The sequence below is a fragment of the Canis lupus genome, chromosome 19, assembly GCF_048164855.1.
Source record: "Canis lupus baileyi chromosome 19, mCanLup2.hap1, whole genome shotgun sequence".
In the NCBI taxonomy this organism is placed as follows: Eukaryota; Metazoa; Chordata; class Mammalia; order Carnivora; family Canidae; genus Canis; species Canis lupus.
This window is the reverse complement of record NC_132856.1, coordinates 8,217,132-8,229,262: the sequence shown is the minus strand read 5'-3', so window position 1 is coordinate 8,229,262 and position 12,131 is coordinate 8,217,132. Positions and strand designations below refer to the sequence as shown.

Genomic DNA, 12,131 nt, shown 5'->3' with positions numbered 1-12,131 from the left:
TACCCAGCTGCTGAGGAATTCCAGGGGATCAGGTGATGAAGTAATTCATCATTTGAACTAGGTCACTTTTTTTTTTTAATTTTTTAAAATTTTTATTTATTTATGATAGTCACACACAGAGAGAGAGAGAGAGAGAGAGAGAGGCAGAGACACAGGCAGAGGGAGAAGCAGGCTCCATGCACCGGGAGCCCGACGTGGGATTCGATCCCGGGTCTCCAGGATCGCGCCCTGGGCCAAAGGCAGGCGCCAAACCGCTGCGCCACCCAGGGTTCCCTGAACTAGGTCACTTTTGAGGGTGAAGTGGGCATGATGAATAAATACCAGGGTAAGTAAAAATTGGGCAAACCCAAACATATGGTTACCCTTGCCAATTTATCTCCTTGGAGGTGGGGTGGGCAGGAGAGGAAGGAATCATTGAAATTATTATAGGCCAAAACAGATATTACTAGACCAAACTATTGTTTTGGAAAAAAATAAAGATACTCAATAGTATGTACTTCAGTAAGGAATAAAATATGCTAGGTTTTAAAGCTTCAGAGGACCAATTTATGCTACAATTTTGTGGAGAGCAGCTGGACACTGCAAACTTCAGGAAAAAAGATTTACAAACAGCCTCTGGGATCCAACCTTTGTGACATGAGGTCTGTTCAGGGCAGTGAGTAGAAGTGAGTTCCAGTCATAACAAGCTGCCCTAAATATGGACGAACTTATTTTTTCACCTTTATTTTATTTTTAAAAAGATTTTGTTTATTCCTCTGACAGAGAGAGAGAGAGAGAGAGAGTGAAGGGGGGGGGGCAGCAGAGGGAGGATAAGCAAGCTCCTACTGAGCAGGAAGCCTGATGTAGTGCTCAATCCCAAAATCCTGGGATTATGACCTGAGCTGAAGGCAGATGCTTAACTGACTAAAGCCCCCAGGGGCCCCTTTTCACTATTATTTTAAAGAGAAAGAGAGTTGTTACGTAGTTAAATCCTGAGATGATTGCTAGTGAGGGTGTAGAGAAATTGGTCCTTTGACATAATACTAAATTGGTAAAATCCTTTGGAAAGCAGTAGATGAAACAATCTCATCTCTAGAGAGTGAGCCTAAAGAAACAGACCCAAACAGAGGTCCAGAGGTAATGCTCACTGAGCATCTGGTTAAGTGCCAAACATTGTTGCAAGTGCTTTGCTATATTACTTTATTTAATCCATACATCCCTATCCTCTCAGATACTATTCTATCCTCATTTAGCATCCGGGCAAAAAGGACAGAGATGAAGTCACCTGCCTGAGATTTCCCAGTAAGTGAATACACTGCATACATAAAACTATTCACTGAGGCACTCATTTATAAAAGCGAAACACTGGAAGCAGCCCAAAAGTCCAACAACAGGGGAATGGATAAGTTACAATGGAATCCCATACCCTACCACAGAACAGTGTGCAGCCATTAAAAATTACAATACTCACACACGGCTAGATGAAAAATGATTATATAGTAGTAAGAAACTAAGACAAAAGTACAAGAAGGAAACAACTTCGTATAAAAATAGGAAAAAACAAGACAGAAAGATTACATAAAAATGTTGTTTTTGCTCTAATAAGCACATATTTATTATGGGTTGTTTTGGTGTGAGTGTGTTTTACGCTGTTACCTTGTTTAGTCCTGGCAAAGCCTCCTAATGAAGGTACTAAGTATTCCCAATTTTAAAATTGAGATTGAGGTGCAAAGGTCCAGCCACCTCTCGGTATCAGAGTAGTGACATTTTAGGTGACTAGTGTTACTCTACTTTGCAGTTTTTCACCATTTTCCTCACTTCTATAATGTTGGCATATTACTTCTAGCATTTTTAAATAGATGCAAGGGATGCACAGACATGCTAACTTGGCAAATGTGCATGGAGAGGCAGCTGGGTTAACTTTCAATCGTGTAAATCCTTATGGTTTTATTCAGAGCCCATAAATGGATTCTATCAATCTTGGAAGGGTTAAATGTCATCGGACTCTGAATCCAACATGGCTGGCTCTGAAGTAAAAGATCAGTTTGTTATCACCACTGAGTTCTAAACGTGTGTGTCATTTCTTTTCTTCCTGTACATTCAACAAAGAGTTCTTACATTTTAGATAGTAACTGAGAGTGGCTGTATTTCACTAAAACGTAAAAGCAAATGAATCCAAATCCTCCCCCAAAGAACATCTGCATGGAAAATACTCTTGGGATGCCTGGGTAGCTCAGCGGTTTAGCGTCTGCCTTTGGCCCAGGGTATGATCCTGGAAATCCGGGATCGAGCCCCACATCGGGCTCCCTGCATGGAGCCTGCTTCTCCCTCTGCCTATGTCTCTGCCTCTCTCTCTGTGTCTCTCATGAATAAATAAATAAAACCTTAAAAAAAATACTCTTGATCTGAGAACGTGGACGGGGGCTTATTCATCCCTGTACCTCCAGCTCCTTATGCACTGCCTGGCACATGGAAGGTACATTGACAAACGTCTGCCGAATCGGATTTCTCCAACTGTTGTGCAGCAGAACTAGCTCAGCCACAGGGAACCACAAGCAAATGGGCTTATTACTCATTTCTTCAGAACAAAATGAATAAAATTGTGGGCACAGCATGACCCAGCATTTTGATCATAAGAATCAATTTTTCTTACCTCCAGAGATGTTTGCAACAAAACACAGGGATTGAGAAAAACTGACTGCTGACTTTTATTTTATACCTCTACTGGTAAGTTTAACTCTTGACTGCTCAAGCCAGAAAACTGCCAGTCTAGTAACAATGGACAACCAAAAGGATAATTTCTCTTTGACTTTGAAATGAAATAAATACAGAGGCTTGTAAAGCATCTGTAGTTGGCCTGCTCTGTGATTCCAGCATGCTACCAGCGGCCAGGGGCCTTAGTATGAATGTAGGGATGTAAGGGGCTGCTCCGTACAGTGGAAAGTCTGGCAGTGCCCTGTGGTGACTGGAGATTGACTGTTCTGAGTCAGCTCTCTTACCTGGAAAATGGCTGTAACCAACATACTGATCTCACAAGGTTATTTTTAGATTTAAATGAGTTAAGGCAGCAGACAAGGCTTTGTAAAGAGTAAAACAGATAGTAGGGTTGCTATGATATCCATATGGGATGAGGAAAGGATGGGGGAAGAGGGAGCCCTTGAGTCTTTGAAAATAATAACTGGCTAACTTTCCCCTAAACTCATTGCAGTACTGCTGTTATTTCATTCAGTTCAATAGATATTTAAGTGGCTAGTAAGTACCAGAAGCTTTGCCAGATGTTAGAGATAAAAAGATACATGCCCTACCCGAGGTAGGAGGTGCTATGAAAACAGATCATTTCACTGTGGGTTGCAGAGGTGGGTATTTCTTATATGGTAGTATTTAAGAACAGTAGCTCCAAACTGGATGTTAATACGGCAGAATTTTAAAGAAAGATTTATTTTCTTATTTGAGAGAGAAAGAGCATGTGAGGGGAGGGGCAGAGGGAGAGCAACTCAAGGGGATTCTGTGCTGAGCTCGGAGCCTGACATGGCACGGCGCTCAATCTCACAACCCCGAGATCACGCCCTGAGCTGAAATCAAGAGTTGGACGCTCAACTGACTGAACCACCCAGGCACCCCAAATAATACTCATTGTTCTTTAAAGATTTTACTTATTTATTTAAAAGAAAGCATGAGCAGAGGGAGGGGCAGAAGGAGAGGGAGAAGCAGGCTCCCCACTGAGCAGGGAGCTCAGCTGGGGCTCCATCCCAGAACCCCGAGATCATGACCTGAGAAGGCAGATGCTTAACTGACTGAGCCACCCAGATGCCCCTAATATTCATTTTTTAACAGCTTTCCTTTTTTTTTTTTTAGGGTAGCTTTTTTTTTTTTTAATTTTTTTTTATGATAGTCAGAGAGAGAGAGAGAGAGAGAGAGAGAGAGAGGCAGAGACACAGGCAGAGGGAGAAGCAGGCTCCATGCACCGGGAGCCTGATGTGGGACTGGATCCCGGGTCTCCAGGATCACGCCCGGGGCCAAAGGCAGACGCCAAACCACTGCGCCACCCAGGGATCCCCAACAGCTTTCCTTTTAATATAATTCACATATCATATAATTCACCTATATAAAATAATTTTTTTTTTAGTATTTTTAGTATATATCAGAGGGTTATGCAACCATCTAATTTTAGAACATTTTGGCCTCCCTAAAAGAAACCCTGTACCCATTAGAAGACACTGTCTCCCTCCACCCTTTCAACCCCAGCACTAGACAAAGACTAATTTACTTTCTGTATCCATATATTTTCCTATTCCATTTTATATAAATGTAATTGTACAATAAATGGTATTTTACGACTTAGCATTATGTTTTCAAAGGTCATCATGTTGTAGCCTGTGTCAATACTCATTCCTGTTTACGGCTAAATAATATTCCATTGGATGGATGGATGTATTACATTTTTTTTAAAGATTTATTTGTATTTATTTTTGATAGACAGAGAGAGAGAGAGAGAGAGAGAGAGGCAGAGACACAGGCAGAGGGAGAAGCAGGCTCTATGCCAGGAGCCCGACACGGGACTTGATCCCGGGACTCCAGGATTACGCCCTGGGCCAAAGGCAGGCACGAAACCAGCGAGCCACCCAGGGATCCCCTGTATCACATTTTTAAAACCCATTCCTTGTCTGATGGACATTTAGGTTGTTTCCATTTTTTAGCTATTTTTAATGAATAGTGCTGTGATGAATATTTGTGTACAAATTTTCATGTGGATATGTGTTCTTGTTTCTCTTGGGTAGATACTTAAGAACAGAGTTGCTGGGCCATATAGTAATATTTTCAGGAATGGCCAAAGTGTTTTTCCAAAGCAGTTGTACTACTTTACAACCCTATCAACAATGCATGAGAGTTTCAATTTCTCTCCATCCTTGTCAACACTTGTTCTTGTCTTTTTTATTATAGCCATTGTAGTGGGTATGAAGCACTGTTTCTGGGGTTTTAACTGGTATTTCCCTAATGACTAATGATGTTAATCATCTTTTCATGTGTGTACTTGCTATTTGTATACTTTCTTTGAAAATATGTCTCATCAAATCCTTTGCCCATTTTAATACTGGATTATTTGTCTTTTTATTGCATTCCAGGAATCTTTTATATTCTGGTGCTATTCTTTATCAGATATACAATTTGTAAATCTCTTCCATGTTATTAGTTGCCTTTTCACCTTCTTGAGGGTATTGTTTGCAGCACAAAAGTTTAGTTTTCATACAGTTTTCCCATTTATCTGTTTTTTATTTGTTGCTTGTGCTTTTGGCATATATCTAAGAAAACACTGTCTAACCCAAAGTCACTCTGCTAAGAGCTTTTTAGTTTTAGCTCTAAGATTTAACTCTCATATCCATAATCCACTTTGAGTTAACTTTATGCATAGTATGAGTCACGGGCCCAAACTCATTTTTCTGCATGTGTACAGTTAGAATATTATCTGACACACAGTAAGTACTTCATAAACATTAGGTATTATTGACAATTACTATCCCTTCTGGAGTACTACATTCTCAGAAATTAATCAGTGACTGAGCAGAGTTCCATCTGAGGCTTCAGCAAAAAGCTCAAGCTTGCCAAGCATAGAGAAATATGCTCCCAAATTACTGAAATAGTCAATCTCTAATATGCAAGTTGTCCAGTGACACTGCTTGCAAGGTTTCTGATGGTGCGACTCTCGTGGAATAAATCTCAATAGCTCTCTAGAGAAAAAGTTTCTTTATTGGCTTTTACCAGGATCCAGAAATGAGGATGTTTACTCACTCTTTAGAGGGCTGGCACCCATTTCTAATTTCTTTTCTCCAAGAATCATTCAACTGGCAACTTCCTTGCTTTGTCTTATTCCTAGAAGTAGCTGAGCCTGTGTTCAGACAATCTGGCATTGAAAGAAACCCATTCTCTCTCTTACACAAGAGTGTTTAAAGTTTTTTTTCACTCCTTAAGGACAGGAAAGGGCCAAATGAATCCACCTCATCTAAGCAGATTCTAATGCCTGCAAATTTTTGTCATTATATAACAAGTTTAGTAATTTTTTAAATTTTTTTATTTATTTATGACAGTCAGAGAGAGAGAGAGAGAGAGAGAGAGAGAGAGGCAGAGGGAGAAGCAGGCTCCATGCACCGGGAGCCCGACGTGGGATTCGATCCCAGGTCTCCAGGATTGCGCCCTGAGCCAAAGGCAGGCGCCAAACCGCTGTGCCACCCAGGGATCCCAAATTTAGTAATTCTTATAACTCACAACAAAATTCCATTTTGGAGAACATATCTGAGGAAGTTAGGGGCCCCCTTTACCCCCTTCCCCTACCAAAGTAATTTCTTTAAAGTGATTCACAGCAGTGGCATTAATAAAACAATAATAAATGGAGCTAACCTGAGTATCCATCTATCACTGAATAAGCAAACAATGGTGTCTCAACCTAAGAAAAACCTGTGTGGCCAGCAATGATATGGGAACAGTAATAAATAATACCAATCATTTTCTGAACACCAACTCTCAATGAGGTATGATGTTGGGGACTTTTATATATATTATCTCATTGAAAACCTTATTACAAGACAGCTATTCTGTTTCACAGTTAAGAAAATGGGCTCAGAAGGGTCCAAGCACTTTTACAAAGCCAGTATTCAAATTCAGGTCTGTGGTCTTTCCCTTTCTTTTATCTATTACACAAAGTGGCTATGTGAGTACACATATCTAAAATAACAATGGATAACATTTAGTGAGCATTTACTATGTACCAGCTACTCTATTAAGCACTTTACATGTATGATTTGATTTAATCCATATAAAACCCTTCTTTAGAGATGAAGAAACTATCACAAGGAGCTAAGAAACTTGCCTGAAGAGAAAAAAGTAAGAGTGCAGCTAGGTTTTGAACCCAGGCCTCTGACTCTAAAGCTCCAGCTTTTAAACACTTCACTAATTCTGTCTTCCACGAAGTAATATAATGTTAAAAAAAAAAAAAAAGCAGCAAGGTACAAAATAAGACAATTAATTTAAGAAGTTAAGGGTTTAGGGATCCCTGGGTGGCTCGGCGGTTTGGCGCCTGCCTTTGGCCCGGGGCGTGATCCTGGAGTGCCGGGATCGAGTCCCGCATCGGGCTCCCGGCATGGAGCCTTGCTTCTCCCTCTGCCTGTGTCTCTGCCTCTCTCTCTCTCTCTGTGTCTATCATGAATAAATAAATAAATAAATCTTTATAAAATAAAATTTAAAAAAAAAGAAAGAAGAAGTTAAGGGTTTAGGGGCACCTGGGTGGCTCAGTGGTTGAGCATCTGCCTTTGTTTCAGGGCCAAAGTGATCCTAGGGTCCTGGGATCGATCAGGCTCCTCACAGGGAGCCTCCTTCTCTCTCCGCCTGTATCTCTGCCTCTCTCTCTGTGTCTCTCATGAATAAATAAAATCTTAAAAAAAAAAAAAAGGAGTTAAGGGTTTAATGTCAATTATTCTCACAAGAACTTATGCACTTCGCTGAGATACTATTCTAATTCAAGCCCTTATCACCATTCACACTGTATCCACCCAACAAAGACATACAGGGTGCTTAGTCTGTGCCCCAGTGCTGTTCCAGAGACCGAAGGAACAAGGCTGGTTAGACACGGGCACCGTCCTAACTATACTCCTCTCTGCCTAGATGGCTGTCCTGTGGGTCCTTCTTGTGGGTCTTTAACCACTGGTGTTTGGTTCAAATGTCACCTCCCGCTGAAACCTTCCCTGGTTACACTAATGTAAGCCATGCTTGCATTCCTCCTATATTCTAGTGTTGCCATGAGTTTGCTGTACAACTTTTCAACCAGAATGAAAGCCCCACGATGGCAGGGACAATAGCTGCTTTCTTTACTTCCTTCATCCATAGAGGTAAAAGAGTGCTTGGCACAGGAGACTCTCATCCTTTCATTGGCTCAATGAGTAAGACTTCTCTCTGTTTTTAGTCCCTCTCCCTCCTGCACAGTGCTGGCAAAATGATCTTTCTGTAGCAACAAATCTCCCACCATCTTGCACTGCTTGAAACCTCCGTGGCTCCTAGTTGTGTATGGGGTGTCAAATTCTAGTCTCATTTAACTTTGTATTCAATGCCTTGTCTGGCCTGGCCAGGGCCTAACCTCTTCTCCAAAACACCTGAGAGACAGTGGAGTTAAGTGGTGAAGACCGTGGGCTAGAATTCCAGCGCCACCACCCACGAACCTACCAGACAGATCTGGGTCTCAGTTTTTTAATCTTAAAATAAGGCAATAAATTAGCACACAAATCAAAGGAGGACTGTAAGGATTAAACTAGTTATTAGATCAAAAGTATTGAGAGTTGTTCCTGCCACATAACAGTAAGTGCTATTTTCTTCTGCCATGAGCCACAGACTTCAGTCACATCAACCTATTCGTTCTTCCCTAAACAAGTCGTATTCTTTCACACTCCCTGCCTTTTCTACACGTGTTGTTTTTGAAGTCTATCACTGACTCACTATGACTGCATGCTTATTAATGCGAAGTTCTTTAGAGAAGAAATTATAGCTTTAATTCTTCATGAGGTATGGGACGCTGATTCATTTGATAAATTGTTAAACCAGGATCATTATGTAAAATTAGTCATTTTAATAGTTCGTACTTACATGAGAAAGGTCAAGGTGACCCTTTAAAGCTCATTTGGTTTTCCTTTTCTGTTTACTTCAACGCTGACTTCTAAGAATAACTGAAGGATTAGAAAGCTTTCTCCTTCCCAGTTTTGCAGGCTCTCATCTTCCACCTACTCCTTTCTCACCATCATTTACAACAATAATGTCATCAATGATGACCCCCAAGGCGGTCAAAGTGTTCCTTAAATACTATATAAAAAGTAAGGGGTTATTACTACTACTAGTAATACACAGATCCTGCCTCTGCTAGTAACTACTGGCAGGAACTTGTCCAATAACATGGAGAGAGATGCTGTTTCCTGTCTCCACATCCCTACCCACTTCCAGGGAGAAATGCTGACCTATGCAGCTTAGGAACAATGTATTGTCTCTCAAATGGAAAACAAATGTCAAAATTGTAAATAAAGAGGAGATTGGTGGGTCGTTTGAAAGTTTGTAATATTCTGAGGGCTTGGGAGTTTTGGGTGGTTTGCCATCAGGACAGAATCCAATCAGTTCAAGGATACTGGATTCTCAGAAGTCTAAGAAAGGGAGGAGGAAAAGCTTACCTTTTAACACATAGCCTGGGGCAGGTCTCTTACTGATGAAAGGCATCTAGCTGTAGGGCCTAGATCCTTCCCCATCCTCACTATTCTACTCTAATTTCGTTTATTATGGATTAAGTAACCATTAATTATATAGTGCCCTGGCTTAGGAACATCATATAATGTTGTCTTGATGGGAAAAATACATTCCCAGTTCTAAACAACTGGCTTATAGAAAGCTTTTTTGGAAAATGTCTCATTCATAAGCTAGGGATGGCCACAGAGTTGGAATGAGTTCCCTCTGGAGAGGATGTGCCAAGTATTGTGTCCTAAGTTTTACAGTAAAAAGAAGCCAACCTCAGTGAAATGAGTAATGTTGGATCCTTGGCCAAATTCTCAGATCCAAATCTGGATTAAGCAATAAATAATACAATGGCAAGAGAGAAAGAGCAGACGAGATGAGAAATGGGAGAAACTGGAAGCTGAGAAAGCCCAAGTCAGGTTCACCGAGATTAGGACCTACCTCTTAGGAAGCAACTCTCTCTCTCTGCCCTTCTCCCAGCAGCTCCAGGTGGGCTCTTGCCACCATGAGATCTGAGCTCAGACATCGCCACCCCAGAGGGCCCTACCTGCCTATCCAAGGTAAAGGCCCTCCTCTTGATTTCTTTTCTTCTCTTCATTGTACTTACCACTCTCTGAAATTACTTTCTGTACTGTCTGCCTCTGCTTAAGGGAACATGAACTCCATGAGGAGTCTTACTCATATCATGCTCACCGGTGTATATCTAGGGCCTAGCGTAGCATGTGGCACATGGAAGGCACACAGGAAATATTTGTTTGCTGTGTGAGGATTCAACTATAGAATAAAAGATCAATCTATCTACATATCTATCCTCCCCCCTTCCCACCTACCAACTTATCTATCTACTTACCCATCTACCTACTGTGTCTGGTACAGCACTGCTACACAGCAGCCCTTAATAAAAATTATAGAAGCAGGAAAACAGACAATGATAGTGTTCTGAGTCAGCAAGCACTCACTGAACACCTTGTACATGTCTCACAATACAGGAGAAGTCAGGAGTATAAAACACGGCTCTTCCAGGAGGCAAAGTAAAAGTCAGCTAAAGATTGATACCTGCTTGAATGCTAACTTGAAGTCTGCTAATAGGTAAAAGCAGTTATGCCATTCAAGAAACTTCCTTAGAAAATGTTCAGAATTTATAGGAACTCCTAGAAATCCACCTCACATTATGCTGATGTTGATCACAGGGGAGGAGATGGAGGAGTGGCAGTGGTGTGGGCAAAGTAGAAATAGGCTCTGCATCATTCTCCCACAAAGTTAACCCTTCATAAAAGGTTTTGGGTCCATCTTTTTTTCACAAGGGAGCATGGAGAGGGAATCATCCTTACAAGGTGACCACGTTTCCCACACGTTGCATGCAGGCCTATTCATTCTGGTACCTAGCCACAGAAGCCTTTGCCTCTGCACTTCCTGTTGAAAGGCAGGGCTGCTGCCATGTAGAGCTAGAAGCCACCAAGTCCGAGGTTACATCACTTTCTTTCTCTCCACTGTTGCAACTGCAGCTATAGTCCTGCTAGCTGTATTTTGGGAGAAAGACTGACGAGCAAGGTCTTTAAGGTCTCTTTCAGCATTATACTTCCATGAAATCTTATCTATACAGGGATTCAGAAAGTGAGTAAACTGCTTTTGCAATGTTTTCAGCATAGAGTTCTCTAACTCACACTCAAAAGTTGGGAAAGAAGATATTTATTATTTTCAAGACAATGGTTTCAAACTCTTTTTCAAGTAGCAGACTACTTTTTTGTAAGTGAAGTTTTACAGGGATCCTTAACACATTAAACAGGAAGGGAGGCTCCCCTCTGGTTGCAGCAAGGGTGAGGGGCCAGGGGCTCTATTGTCTCAAGAGTTTCTCTCTCCCTTTGAAGGGGACTCTGACATCTCTGAGGAACACAACTGGTTTAAGGAGAAATGAAAAGGAAGTTAAGATTTAGATAAATAATGAATGGGGAAGAAGGGAAAGCTTTTCCTTAGTACACAAGGAGAGGTGGAATTCTAAAGTTGCCACTTTGTAATCATCATAGTAAAGACTGGTTGGAGCAAGAATCACCAATGAAAGCTCAAACTAAGAAGGAAAGTTTGCTAAGAAACAGGGTGTTTGATCTTTAAATGTCTCCCCATGGATTGCTTAGAAGAGCAAAAATTATGCTTATCAGGGCATAAGCATCACTGGTCTGAGACTTCAAAATGTGAATGTCATATAAAACAAAGAAAAAAAAGTGTTCCAGATTAAAAGAAGAGACAGGGCATCTTAATAAATATGATCCTTGACTGGATTGTGTACTTGAGGAGGAAAACACACTACAAAGAACATCACTGGGACTACTGACAACATATGAACTATGGATCATCAATCTGATAAAAGTACTGTATCAGTGTTAAATTTCCTGAATTTGATAACCATGCTGTGGTTATGTAACAGAATGTTCTTGCTCTTGGGAAACATATTGAAATACTTGGCCCAAAGGGGAATGGATATGTGTGACCTACTTTCAAATGATTCAGAAAAATAAACCAAAAAAATAATATAGTATTTACAGTTTATAGAGGAGGGCAGTGGTTTTCTAAGTGGGATCCCTGGAGGAGCACTGGCATCATCCACTGACCAGAAATACAAATTCTTAGGCTCCACCCCAGAGTGCCAAAGCAGCTCTGTGGGGGCTGGTCCATATCTGTTTTTCACAAGCCCTCCAGAGGATTCTGATGCACAATGGAGTCAGAAAACCACTGGGATGGGGACACCTGGTGGTTCAGTGGTTGAGCATGTGCCTTTGGCTCAGGTTGTGATCTTTGGATCCTGGGATCAAGTCCCACATTGGGCTCCCTGCAGGGAGCCTGCTTCTCCCTCTGCCTACGTCTCTGCCTCTGTGTCTCTCATGAATAAATAAATAAAACCT

The 12,131-nt window shown here is 41.3% G+C and overlaps 1 protein-coding gene across 6 annotated transcripts in view; it reads right to left on the bottom strand.

Annotated features, from left to right (window-relative positions):
* TAMM41 (TAM41 mitochondrial translocator assembly and maintenance homolog) overlaps window positions 1-12,131 on the bottom strand; it is a 53,950-nt gene that overhangs the window by 24,905 nt on the left and 16,914 nt on the right. The gene's annotated exons all lie outside the window — the stretch shown is intronic.